Source organism: Sarcophilus harrisii, chromosome 3 (genome assembly GCF_902635505.1).
Source record: "Sarcophilus harrisii chromosome 3, mSarHar1.11, whole genome shotgun sequence".
Classification (NCBI taxonomy): Eukaryota; Metazoa; Chordata; class Mammalia; order Dasyuromorphia; family Dasyuridae; genus Sarcophilus; species Sarcophilus harrisii.
The window spans coordinates 9661851-9675446 of NC_045428.1; the positions used below are offsets into that span (position 1 = coordinate 9661851).

Consider the following 13596-nt stretch of genomic DNA (forward strand, 5'->3'; position numbering starts at 1 on the left):
GTGTGGGTGGAAGTGACATGTTTACGGCAGCCCATTACTGTGACCTACTCTCGGTGTGAGAACACAGGGAGCCCCATTATGCAGAGGCTATAGATTACAGGGTACATCTCCATCTTCCCAGCAGAAGGAGGCAATGGTGATGGATTGGGGGTGCTGCCTCAGCTTAGAGCTGTATTGCTACTTGCTCACTATATGAATTGGGGCAAATCATTGTTCTTCCTTTCCCCTAATCTAATCTTCGGTTTCCTCCTCTGTAAAATGGAACCTCAGGTTTGGAAGGGACTTCAGAAGTCACCAGGGTCATGCCTAATTGAGCAGAAATCCCTTTAACAGACTCACCCAGCAGCAGCTGGCTAATGAAGTTCCCATGACAGCTAGCTCATTTTCCTTGTAGAAAGACAGGTCTGGTTAAGAAGTTTCCCCTCTTTTCTAGCTGGAATCTGCTTCTTCCATTGAATGAGATAATATTGTAAAGTGCCTAGCACAATGCTTGGGACATAGTAGGTTTAAAAATGCTTATTCCCTTCCTCCACCTGCAACTTTCTGCTTTCCATCTGAGGTTCTGCCTTCTGGGCCTGAGGGAAACAAGGCTTGTTTTGCCTTTGACATGATGGGTCTCCTATTGACTTCTCCTCCAGTTTTTCTTCTCTGAGTTAATCTGTCTGGATCGCCTCCGTACTCCACAGAGCTTTTGTAAGGTTCAATGGGGATTAGACTTCAGAGCTATAGAGAGATGTATTCTCATTATTCTCATCACAGCTGAAGTCTTCTGATTGTTAAAATCATAGTCATGTAGGTTTGGAAAAAGTGACCAAGGAAACCCAATGGGATTAAGGATCTTAAAATTGGCTATCCTAATTAAAGGGATCTAAAAAGAGAAAGTGGAATAAGATCGGCAAAGGTGTTTCTTTTCATCATTTTTCAATTTATTGTTTTTTTTTATTTTGGCATTCTTTTCTTTTTAAATTTTGACTCCTAAATTCTCTCCCTACCAATCCACTTAGGAGGCAAGCAATGGAATATCAGTTATACATGTGAGATCATATAAAACCTGTTAGCCATTTTTTAACAGCAAGAAAATAAAGACAGTAAGAAAATTATACTCCAACTTTTACTTGGAGTTTATTGGATTTCTCTCTGGAGGTACATTTTTTCATCATGAATCCTTTGGAATTGTCTCGTATCATTGTATTGATCAGAGTAACCAAGTTTTTCACTGCCGAACATCATTGTGACATTGCTGTTACTGAGCACAATGATCTCCTGATTCTTCTTACTCTGCTTTGCATTAGTTCATAGGGATTTTGGCTTATTTTTCAGAAACAACCCCCTTGTCATCTTTTATAGAACGGTAGTACCCCATTATGATCATATGCTGCGGCTTGTTCAGCCGTTCCCCAATTGATGGGTATCCCCTCGTTTTCTAATTCTTTGTCACCACAAGAAGCATGTGTGTCTGCATGCATATTCTTTGTGCCTTTTCCTTTGATCTCTTTGGGATACAGACCTAGGAGTGGTATTGCTGGATCAAAGGGTAGGCACAGTTTTATAGCCCTTTAGGCAATGATTCCAAATGGTTCTCCAGAATGGTTGGGTCAGTTCACTGCTCTACCAATAGTTCATTAGTAGACCTATTTTTCCACAGCTTCTCCGTTGTAAAAACTTCCTTGGCCACTTCTTTTATATAAGAAACATTTCCCCATTCTACTTTTCCTTTCCCCCACCTCCCACTGCATCCTACTTTCCCCAATTTAAAAAAAACTTCCAGTGTAATCCACTCACATCCATACCCTCTTATCTACGTAAATTCTTTTTTTTTTTTTTTTTTTTTTTTTTTTTTTTTTGTATTCTTCAGGCATGCCCAATTCTTCTTGGCAAAGATACTAGGATGATTTGCCATTTCCTGTACCAACTTATTTTACAGATGAGGAAACTGAGGCACACAGGGTGAAGGGACCGACCTAGGGTTCCACAGCTTGTATCTGATTTAACTTGGAAAGAGGAATCTTCCCTACTCCAGACCTGGAATGCTCTGGGCACTATGGTGCCCCCTAGCTACCCTGAGGATGATACAGTTCTTAGGGGTAACATGTATCATTTTCCCATGTACACAAGTATAAACAGTTTAACTTTATTGTGACCCTCATAATTACTTTTTTTTTTTTTTGGTTAGTGAGGCAGTTGAGGTTGAATAATTTGTCCAGGGTAACTTACATAGCTACTAAATATCAAGTGTCTTTGAACTGATTCTCCTGGCTCCAGGGCTGCTATTCCATCCGCCGTACCACCTAGCCGCACCTGATTACTTTTCATATTTACCTTTTTATGCTTTTCTTGAACCTTGTATTTAAGTGTTAGATTTTTATTCAGCTTTGGTCTTTTCAACAGGAACATCAAAAGTTCTCCATTTCATTAAATATCCATTTGCCCCCCTGAAGGACTTTACTCAGTTTTGCTGGGTAGATAATTTTTGTTTGTGATCCTAACGCCTTTGCTTTCCAGGATATTGTGTTCCAAGGCCTCTGTTCTTTTAATGTGGAAGCTACCAATCTTGTATGATCCTAATTATGGCTCTACAATGTTCACCTTATTTTGTTCTTACTGCTTTAAAGATCTTCTCTTTGATCTGGGAGCTCTAAAATTTGGGAATTTTCATTTTGGGACCTTTCAGAATGTTGTTGGTGAATTCTTTCAATTTCTATTTTATCCTCTGGATCTAAGATATTACGACAGTTTTCCTTGATAAGTTCTTGAAATATGATGTGTATGTTTTTTCTTTGATTGTGGCTTTCTTCTTGATCTATTTTTCACATCAGTTTTTTTTCCAATGAGATATTTCACATTTTCATCTATTTTCTCCCATTCTTTTGATTTTATTGTATTTTTTAATGTCTTGTGGATTCATTAGATTCCATTTACCAATTCTAATTTTTAAGGAATTAGTTTCAATAAACTTTTGTACCCTTTCATTTAGCCTATTTTTTTTTCTTCCTTTAAGGAGTTCTTTTCTTCAATGAATTTTTGTGCCTCTTTTCCTCAATTTGCCAGTTTTATTCTTTAAGGTGTTATTTTCTTGTGTATCTCTTTTACCAAGCAAATAATTCTCTTTTTTCCCCCCCAATTTTTTCTCTATATTCTTAGTTCTTTGACTCTTCTAGGAATTCTTGTTGGGCTTAGGTTCATTATCATTTTTCGAAGCTATTTTCACATTGTCATCTTCTTAATTTATATCTTGATTTTTCCCTGTCACCCTAGTTTTTTATGGTTAAATTTGGCATTTGTTATTTGCTCATTTTCCCAAACTGTTTATTCATTTTGAATATTAAAGTAATATTTATAAAATAATACTAGATATTAAAAATATTTAAATATTAAAGTTGGATTCTGTCCCAAGCTTCAGGCCTTTTCATGCTGCTGTTTTCTGAGCTAGTTCTGGAGGTTTGCAAGTTTTTGGGGTTTCCAAAGTAGTGTGATCTTGGGAGGGGGAAGGTTATTGCTCTCCTAGTCTGTGCTCTGGTCCCCTGTAGCCAGTAACATTGGTATTTTCTTTGCCTTGGAACTGTGACCAGGACTTCTGGTCCCTTGTAAACCCCAGGGTGGGAAATAAGAGTTGCCAATCAGTACCAGCTGTACCCGATGCCAGCAGAAGGTCCCCTGTAATCTCATTCTGATTAGTTGTTCAACCCTTTTATCTGTTCTGGGCTGAGAATTCCTGAGGCCACTGCCATATGTGGTTCCAGACAGGCTCCACTCCTGTCACAGACTTTTCTAGCTGACCAGAAAAATTTCTCCCCCTGAGCTTTTTTGGTTGTCACTCCAAAGTTTGATTTGAGGTGTTTTAAAGTTGTTTGCAGGGAAATATTGGCAGAGTTCATGTGGGTGGCTACTCCAATCCATTATCCAAAGATGTGCTTAAGAGGGTGTTGCAATGGCTTGGAGGGAAACAAATAGTCAAACCAACTGGATTAGAGCAAGTGGACTGAGGTGAATGCTGGAAGCCACATTATCACAAAGGTGGTCAGAGTCATCTGTTAGGTTTGTATGGGAAGGAATCTCGGTGTGCGTGTGTGTGTGTGTGTGTATGACACATATAATTATCTTTGCAGAATAGACATGTTCTTGATGATGGGCTTCATCGGGAGCAGTCAGACTTTCTTTCCCAAGTGAGACTGTGCAGTCAGGAAGCATTAAGGGTCTCCTTTGGGCTAGGCACTGAGCTAAGACCTGGGGATACAAAAGTAAAGTCGAATTCTTGGATTTGTTGGGGGAGACAACATGCAAACAGCTTCATCCACTGGACATAGGGGTGGTCATCCCTAGAGGAAGAGTTTCAGCATTAAGGGGATTGGGAAGGGCCCCTTGTAGAAGATAGAATGTTAGCTGAGACCTGAAGGAAGCCAGGACAGGAGTTGAGGAGGGAGAGTGCTCTAGGCCAGGGGCAAACATTTGCCCAAAGTTAAGAGATGAAGAGCCAAGAGACCAGTGTCTCTGGTCTCTTTAGAACACATCTTTACTGTCACATAATTGACTTGATAGTATAGAAAATAAAGATCTTTCCCTTTGGTTTTTTTTTTTTTGTTTTTGGTTTTGGTTGATTTAATTTGAAAGTAGATTAGAATTTTGCTTTAAAGCATTTAAATGAGTTGTCTTCTCCTATCCTCTTACAAGTTTTTTTGAAAATCTACCAGTGAACCTCATTTTATCTTTTTATTATAATTGTAACAGGAATTATGTATCAGGAATTATGATCACAACATAGGAATATCTGCTTACCACAAAGTGTTCTACCTCCTGATGGGAAGGAGACAGAGTCCAGAGGCCACATTGAATAGGGAAAGAGAGATCCTCCAGTCTCTGGTGTTGGGAGATATCCTTGTGCTGATGCACCAAGCCTTGGAACATTGGAGAATCTTGTAGAAAAGATCCATAATCCCTCTTATTCTGGGGGCTTCTTTCTGCTGATTGTTCCAGATTCCTTGTACCATCAGTCGTTTGAACATGTTCATCGAACACATTATTTTCTCCTTCCTTAGATTGTGAGCTGCTTGAGATCAGGAGCTAGCTTTTACCTTTGTGTCCCCAGCACTGAGCACACTGCCTGGCACATGGTGGGCACCCAATACATGTTTTATTTTATTTTTATTCATTTTTTTTCTGATTATACATGTACATTCTTTTTTTATTATTATTTTTTAATTTTATTTATTTATTTATTTTTGCTGAGGCAATTGGGGTTAAGTGATTCACCCAGGGGCACACAGCTAGGAAGTGTTAAGTGTCTGAGGCCAGATTTATATTTAGGTCCTCCTGACTTCAGGACTAGTGCCCTATCCACTGCGCCACTTAGCTGCCCCCATTTAAAAAAAAATACACATTTCTTTATGAATCATGTTGGGAGAGAAAAATCAGAACAAAAAGGAAAAATCATGAGAGAAAAAAAAGAAATAAAAAAAGTGAACATAGCATATGTTGATTTAACATTCAGTCTCCATATTTCTCTCTCTGACTGCAGATGGTGTTTTCTATTCCAATATTTTCTATTGGAATTGCCTTTTGATCACTGAGCTGCTGAGAAGAAACAAGACTTTCCTAGTTAGTCCTCACACAGTCTTGCTGTGCCTGTGTACAAAGTATTCCTGATTCTGCTTGTTTTGCTCAGCATCAGTTCATGTAAATCTTTCCAGGCTTTTCTAAAACCAGCTTGTTCATCATTTTTATAGAACAGTAATATTCCATTACTTTCATCTATCATAACTTATTCCTACGTTTCCCCAACTGATGAGCATCTACTCATTTTCCAATTCTTTTCCAACCCGAAAAGAGGGGCTACAAACATTTTTGCATATGTGGGTTCTTTTCCCTCTTTTTATGATTTCCTTGGATATAGACTTTGTATTAGCACTGCTGGGTCAGAGGGTATGCAGAGTTTGATATCCCTTCGGGCATAGTTCCAAATTGCTCTCCAGAACGGTTGAATTATTTCACAACTCCACCAACAATGCATTGGTGTCCCGGATTTCTCACACCCTGTCCAGCATTTATCATTATCTTTTCCATTCATCCTAGCCAATCTGAGAGGTGTGAGGTGGTACCTCAGAGTTGTTTTAAATTGCATTTCTCTAATCAATAGTGATTTAGAGCATTTTTTTTCATATAACTATAAATGGCTTTAATTTCATTACCTGAAAATTGTCTGTTCATATCCTTTGACCATTTATCAATTGGGGAATGACTTGTATTCTTATAAATTTGACACAGTTCTTTATATATTTTAGAAATGAGGCTTTTATCAGAAACACTGGCTGTAATAATTCCATAAATGTTTATAGCTGCCCAGGTGGGTGAGGCATATGTGAAGAAGGGAATTCCAACCCCAGGAGCTGGCACGTCTCCGTGAAAACATGTCACCCCCACAGTGAAGCCTGTGGTGCCTTGTATATAACACAGGAGGCATAGACACTGATTGGGATTTGAGTTTGGTTGGCGTCCAATAATGAACCACTTTTGTCATTTTTTTTTGGTGGACAAGATCCTTCCCATCAGTGCTTAGAAACAATTGTGGAGAAAGTGAGAAGGGCCTTTGATCCCTCTCCTCCTCTGCTGAGCCACCTACCTTGTCAGAGCTTGGAAGGAGGAGGGTTTTCAGAGGCAAGGCTGTTGACTCAAGCCTGGGTTTTCTCTGACTACCCAACACCACTTGTCCAGGATGTAGACTTGCTTCTTCCCCTTTGCAGCCTTGGCTAGTTGGAGTGTGTGGGAGATCCTGGATTCTTCTTTCTGATTGGTTATGTCTGGTTTGTATGCCTCCTATCCCCCTACCCATTTTGTCCTTTTCCTTCCTCCCTCCTCTCTCTTGCTGGTTTGCATTGAGCAGCATGTGCCCAGAGGAAATCCCCAAAGAAGTGGATCTACTCTCCAGAGTTTGGAGTAGTAGGTCCTGACTAGTCTGTGTGGATGATTGGGGGAGCTCTAAAGAGTCAGCTGGAGCCTGGGAGCGGCTCAGTGACTTGCAGGCCCAGACTCACCCAGATGATGTGCTGAAGACACAGAATGGGAGGCCATGGCTTGCTTCCTCTCCATGTAAGATGGCACCTGCCGGTGTTGGAGCTCCATAACTCCTCTGCACGGTCTGTGATCAGAATCTTTACCGAAGCTGTAACTTGCAGAATCCTTGGATTTCAGTGGACGGTCTCCAGGGATCTTGCCTTAAAGTGCCTCATTCTCATGGAACGGGGGTCCGGAGAGGTTTCCTCCATTTCTGCCAGTTCTCAAATACAGGGAAAAATTGCTCAGGGTCTTATCTTGTTTGGCTGTTCCCCAGGCCTAGAATGCTTACTCTCCTTGCATCCCTTGACAGCTTCCTCGCTTCATTCAGTCAGTAAAAATCCCATCTTTTACAGTGTACCCTTGCTACCCTTTGTTCCTTAAGCTGGTTATTTGTGTATTGTCTCCCCTGGTTAAAGGCCCTTGAGGGCACAAACTATTTTGGTGGTAAGGCAGTCAGTTTAAATGATTTGCCCAGGATTACACAGCTAGTTAAGTGTCTAGTTAAGAGGCTAGATTTGAATTCAGGTCCTCTTGGTACTCTATCCCCTGGGCCATCTAGCTGTCTCCCTTAAACTCTTACTAAATGCTTCTGGGCTGCCTGACGACTTACGATACTCATGTGGGAGATAAGTAGGATTCTCTGGACTTTGGTGAGGGTTTTCTTTTGTGGTCTGTGGCAAAGCATAAAATCCTCATTTGGCTGGCTAGCTTCAGATTAGCTTTCAAATTCTTAAGTGTTTCTGCCCAGGTTTTAGCAAGCTTTGTATCCATAGCAAAGGTCTTTGCTTGTAAACATGAACTAAGAAGATAACTTTTGCTTATGGAAAATTTTTCTACCTTAGTTGAAAGACTCTCCCCCCATTTCTGTTATCATATAAGGTTCCTTTCTTTGTCTCATGTGGAAATGGTTTGTAATAACGTTTCAAGATTGTGATGAGTGGATTTTTAATTAGCAAATAGAGGTCCAGGAGGAGAGTGCATGTGAGAGGTGCTTCTGGCCTCCTCTTCCGAAGGGAATTCCAATTTTTAGATTTATCTTCTCTTGGATAGTGAGAATCTTGGCATTGAAGTGGAGTCTTGCCTTGTATTTGGGGGCCATTCTCCCCAGCTGTTCCTCAGCTTTAACTTCAGCTGCCTTGGATACACACAGCCTTTGTACGGAGAACAAAGATTGATTGGTCTGATGTTACCTCAAAATATCAGTTTCTTTACAATAATTATTGAAAGGCACTTGAAGGGTTTGGTTGTGTACTCTGTGCAAATTATGACAGATTGGAAGGACTTCTGTCATCCCTCTTGAGTTCTGAGCTTTTGGGTGCAGGGATAGTAGAACAGTAGGAATGGGTGTGGTGTTTCATTCCCAAAATGGAGGCGGGGAAGGACATGGGAGCCAGTGGCTGGTCCTTTGTCACAGTACTCTGGCATTCTTATTAATGTTTGATTTATCTTCTTTGTAAGGGTAATGATTTGCCTACTAACTGGAAGTGAACTTCTTTCTGAGGTTAAATTATGCAGCTCCCGCTTCTTTGCAGAGCAAAAGGAGCTGCTGGGTTTTGCCATGAACATTTACCTTATTTTTAAGCCCTTTTCTAAAACTACTCTTTTAATCTGGGTTCTGAAGGCAAGGATAATTTGTCTTCCTGAATGCAGCAGGCCGGGCTCAGCCAGTTGAACGGGGAACATGGTAACTGTTGTTGATGGAATTCCTCATTCTCCAGACCTATATTTGAATTAGACCAGGAGAGATGCCCCACATATTCCGGGTGCTTTGTAATGTAGATTGTATCTCTTGACCTTTTATGCTGGCCACTTGTGTGTGTGTGTGTTTCTGGATTTTCTTACTCTTTTCCCTATTTCTTTGATAAAGCATGCATCTGAGCTCCCTTCCACACAACTTCCCTCCTTTTTAGAATATGAGTGGTGAGCTTCTCCTAAAGCAGGTTCCAAATGAGTAATTGGCTTTTCCAAAACCTACTTAATGTGCTCTACCAGAGTCCTCCTCAGTGGCTCACTGTGTCATGGAGGTTGACCCCACCTTACAAAGCTCTGGTCGCAAATGAAGGCTTCCTGTCACTGACATTCTACAACTCCTGCTCAGGTCTGGAAGGCTCGTCACTAGGTTGCCTAAAGAATGATAAGTTTGGGTTTTTGGTTGTTTTTTTTTTAATCTCAGCAGTTCTTGAAGGCCGTCCTCCAAGTCATAAATGAGTATCTCATTTGGTTGGGATCCTGCCTTAGCTCTTCAGAGCTGTGTTGTCCCTCTTTACCTGTGAAAGATGGCCCTAGCTGCAACACTGAGCGCACAGTGTTAGGGTGAAGCACAGAGAGAAAAGTGCTTCCTCCGTTTTAACATCACCATGTAAAAGCTGTTGCTTTTGTTATTCTTGCTGTTGGCATTATTGTTGCCATCTCTGGTAGCATTCAAGCTGATGGAACCACAAAGACATCAAGAAAATCCCATCATGCCTCTCGGTATGTTTTGTGTGCATGTGCACATGGGAGCTGCAGAGGTACAGCCATGAATGTGCCCATCTAGGCCTGCTTGGCCACGAGCCAGTGAGCTTGTTTTTCCCTTCCATCCACACACTCGCTCTTGTCTTTGGCTACTCTCCCTCAGAGGTGCTGTCAGTCCCTATGGATCCAACCATTGTCTCCAGATGGAGCCCCAGATCTGTATATCTAGCCTCAGTCTTCCTCTTGAGCTATATTGCTTATATCTCTCCCTTATTGCTAGTAATTCTTCATATCAGATGAAATCTCTCTTCCTTACTTCCCCTCTCTTTCCGCCAAGGACACTGCCACCCTCCTGCTTACTCAGCTCTGCAGCCTCAGTCATTTTTCTTTTCCTTCTCCCTCTGCCCCACCCCATTTGTAGGCAGTTGCCGTGTCCTGCCTGTCCAGTGCCATCCTGGCTCGGCATGGTCTTTCTCGCTTCTCACTCAGATTGCTGCAGTAGGCTCCTGACTGCTTCTCTTCTTGAAGCTTTTTTTTTTTTTTTTTTTTTAATAGCTGCAAAATCAGTGTTATGAAGCACTGGTCTGACTGTATCTTCCCCTGGTCAGCAAACAAGACCTGACAGGATGAGACATGGCTTAGGATCAAGGATGTGGAAGGCCACAGACCCAGAGGCTACCTGGGAGCCTCACACTGATGTATCATGAATACAGCCCTGGGCATGGCGGCACTCACATCTCTCTCCTCCCCTTTTCCTCTCTCTGATTACATTCTAACAAAGAGGAATGACTCATTACTTATGTAGAAGTATGATCAGACTGCCAACTTGTTAAGAGCCAAGATCAAAATTACTAGAAAGCTAGAAGAAAGAATATAAATGGGAAAAAAATAAGGGGCGCAATTAAAACAACTCTATCTTGCCTCTCGATAGAAAATGGGATATGGATGGAAGAAAGTTCATAGATCACAGAAATTTCACAGTGAAGTTTAAATGACATAAGCCAGCTGCCAAAAGAGACCAAGGATACCTCGGCCAGAAAACACTATTTCCTTAGCAAGCCAAGGATTATTAGAAAATAATGTAATTTGTAAATTCTTACCAAGAAGGAGATGATTGCTCAGGTAGTGCCCCAAGAACCAAGTGTTGAAATTGACTTGAGGCAAGTTTGGCAATACACCCAGACAGACGCTCCCTAGAACTTAGAAGAAAAGAACAGGGACCTCCACAACAAAGATAAAAAGGAAAAATTTACAAGAAGCAGCCCCTCTTACCAGGCATCCTGGGTTTGCTATAAGGGATGAAGAAGAAGCACTCAGAGAACAGATCAAGAAGAGCAGCGTGATTAGAACTAATGGACAAAGAGAGATCCGTGTTGGAGGGGACCCAATTGTGAGGTCATGTGGGATTTATTCACAAGGAATATGAAGGAGGAGAAGATCTTGAAGGTGTGGGAAAAAATCTCGGACATTATTATCAAAAAAAAGTGGTTGAAAGAGCCTCAACAATTAAGAGAATCAGCTCATAGATGAAGGACATCCTTGAAGATCCTAGGATTATAAATTTAGAATGGGAATAGTTTTAGAAGCCGTTGAATCGAATCCTGTATTTGGTAGATGTGAATACAGCCGATTAGAGAAGTTGGGTGACTTAGCCGGCACACAACTGTCCAAGGCAGGATTTGAACCCGGCTTTTCTCACTTTCCACTATACTTTGCTATCTCTCAAAGTAATGATTCCATGTGGCAGTGATGTGGGGTAACGGCCACTCCTTAGCAAGTGCTGTTCCACCATAGACACTTTGCCGTATTAAAATTGAGAGAAAAATTTAGAGAATCAAGATTCCATTGCTTAGGTTTATTGGTTTTACAATTGTATTTGTTTTGTTAGGACAGAATGATGCCTCCTTCCTCTTAAGCTGTTTGCTCTCCAGATATCCAAATGATCAGAGGTTCCTCGAGCTAGAACAGAGGGAACCTTGTTCACACTTTCTGATGATCAGTTTCAGGGGAAGCCTAAAATGGGCCTATAGATGCTTCCAGAAGTATTTGAGGAAGAATTCTGTTGAAGAGTGATTCCCTCTGCTGGATATTCCCTTTGCAGATCCCACCGTGTGCAGCAGTCTCTAGCAAGTCTACTTTTTGGTTTGACCATCCACAAAGGAAAACCCAAGTAGATGAAAACCATAGTCAGGTGTCCATTCCCCAGAGCCTGTCATTCTCGGACAGACGGTGGCTGGGGATGCAGGGGCTAGGCGGAGGGAAGTGAGCTCTCATTTCCCCCCGACAGGTCTGTCTTTTAACTGCCAACGCTCAGGCGCTTCGTGTGGTTGTAAGCCGTAGTATCGTTGTCTCCTAGGGAATGAAGACTGAGTATCACCCACAGGGCCCCGTTGAGTCGAAGCTGCTTGGGGAAGCAGACAGCAGCAGAGAGCAGATCAGGAGTGCGGCTGGAGAACCAAAGTCAAGCATGTCCTCAGAGAAATGTGCCCTTGAGAAAGAAGAGCGTTCCTCCAGTGGCCCCAGCAGGGGACCTCAGGTGCAGCAGGGGGGAGCAGGGAATCGGGTGGGTGCTTGCGGCAGGGAGCACTGCTGCTCATGTTGGTGTGGGGGCTCCGTTCTTTCTTCTCTTCCCCCTGGGGAGTGCTAGCTCCGGGAGGCCTCAGAGACTTCCAGCTGTGTGGCCCTCAGCAGGCTCTCTACCTGCCTCAGTTTCCTAAACTGCAAAAAGGTATTCATCATAGCACCTCCCTCCCGGGATTGTTGGGAGGATACAGGGAGATATTTATGAAGTCTCAGCGCGTTGTTTGACAGAGTCAGTGCTTAATAAGTGCTTGCTTCCTGCTTTCTGTCCCTGATGCCTGGCATATACAGTCGTGAACTGAAGCAAACAATTCATGAAATGGTCTCTTAAGGCCTAGCAGGGGTTCAGTCCACCTGGGCAAAGGGAGTCCCATCCTAACACGATACATCCTGGGAGCCTCTTGAAACGTCGCTTCATTAATCATCTTGTATTAGCTTTTTATTTTGTTTATGATCAAAGTGTCCCAGCAAACATTGCTGGTGGCTAACCGAGACTTGGGCCTGGCATCGTTGTGTTGACCAGAGGTGGTCTGTGGTCTGTGTGGGGTAAGTTGTCTCCTGCTGGATCTGAGCCGCATTGATGGCAGCGGGAAAGTCCCAGCTAAAGAAGCTTGGCCAGCTCATTTCCCGTCAGAACTGGAAAGTGACGCTAGCGCCGGGCCCTGTTTGCCAGGGGGACTCGAGAGTGACAGCTGTCCTGGGAGCATTCCAGGAGAAGGGCTCCATGTGTCGTGCTGGAAGGTTGGCACGGTGCCTGGCATTCCTTCTTGTGGAATGGCTCCTCCCGGCTCCCAACTGATGTCGGATGGCAAGGGCAGCCAGGGAAAGAGGAGATAATGGGGCCGTCCTTCCATCCAGGAGAAGGAAGAAGAGGTTTGGAGTAACAGTGATGCTGTCCTCTTTGGCTCCCTTGGTTGTACCTTGTGTTTTCTGCATGTTTTTGTGTCATAGAATGCTGGAGCAGTGGTGGGTACACATGGGTGCCAGGTTTGGGGGTTCTTATACCCTTAGGTTATTGGGCCATCTCCTGTGCCAGACAGATGCCAGGCTTAGCACCGTCAACCTGGATGTTGTCCTTGATTTTTAAAAAAACACATTGGTGGCCTTTTGCTTTTGTGCTACTTGCGTTTCTTAATATTCCCCCCTTTCTTCTCAACCAGCAAGCCTTCCCTTATGAGAGATTTTTTTAAAAGCAACAGCTGAGTAAAACCAATCAGTAGCTCATTGCCTTAGAAGGCATATTTGTTGTTCTACACCCATTGATCCCCACCCCTGAAAGGATGCTCCAGTATCTTCATCCTGTTTGCCCCCAGTACTGCTTAGCTAGATTACCAGCTTGACCTTGACCTCCCAGATGGTACTGCCACACATCAGATCTTGTGCTATCAGACAACTAGGGACTGAGTTGGGGGGGGGGGGGCACAGAACACAATGGGGCCTCAGCCTTGGAGGAGGGAGGGATCTCTTGGTTTTCTTGTTAGCTGGGAAAGTGTATAGATTTTTATTGCAGGTTTT

General features: G+C 42.7%; 1 protein-coding gene across 3 annotated transcripts in view; it reads left to right on the forward strand.

The window, feature by feature from the left end:
- HDLBP (high density lipoprotein binding protein) overlaps positions 1-13596 on the forward strand; it is a 78366-nt gene that overhangs the window by 10929 nt on the left and 53841 nt on the right. Inside the window, exons 1-2 of one of the 3 annotated variants that reach the window (XM_031957471.1) lie at positions 10890-10947; positions 11858-12037. The exons of 1 other annotated variant lie outside the window; for it this stretch is intronic. The gene's annotated coding sequence lies outside the window, so the exon portion shown is untranslated. Of the gene's footprint in view, positions 1-10889; positions 10948-11857; positions 12038-13596 lie in introns of those variants that run through there. One more of the 3 variants, XM_031957472.1, reaches the window with a different exon arrangement.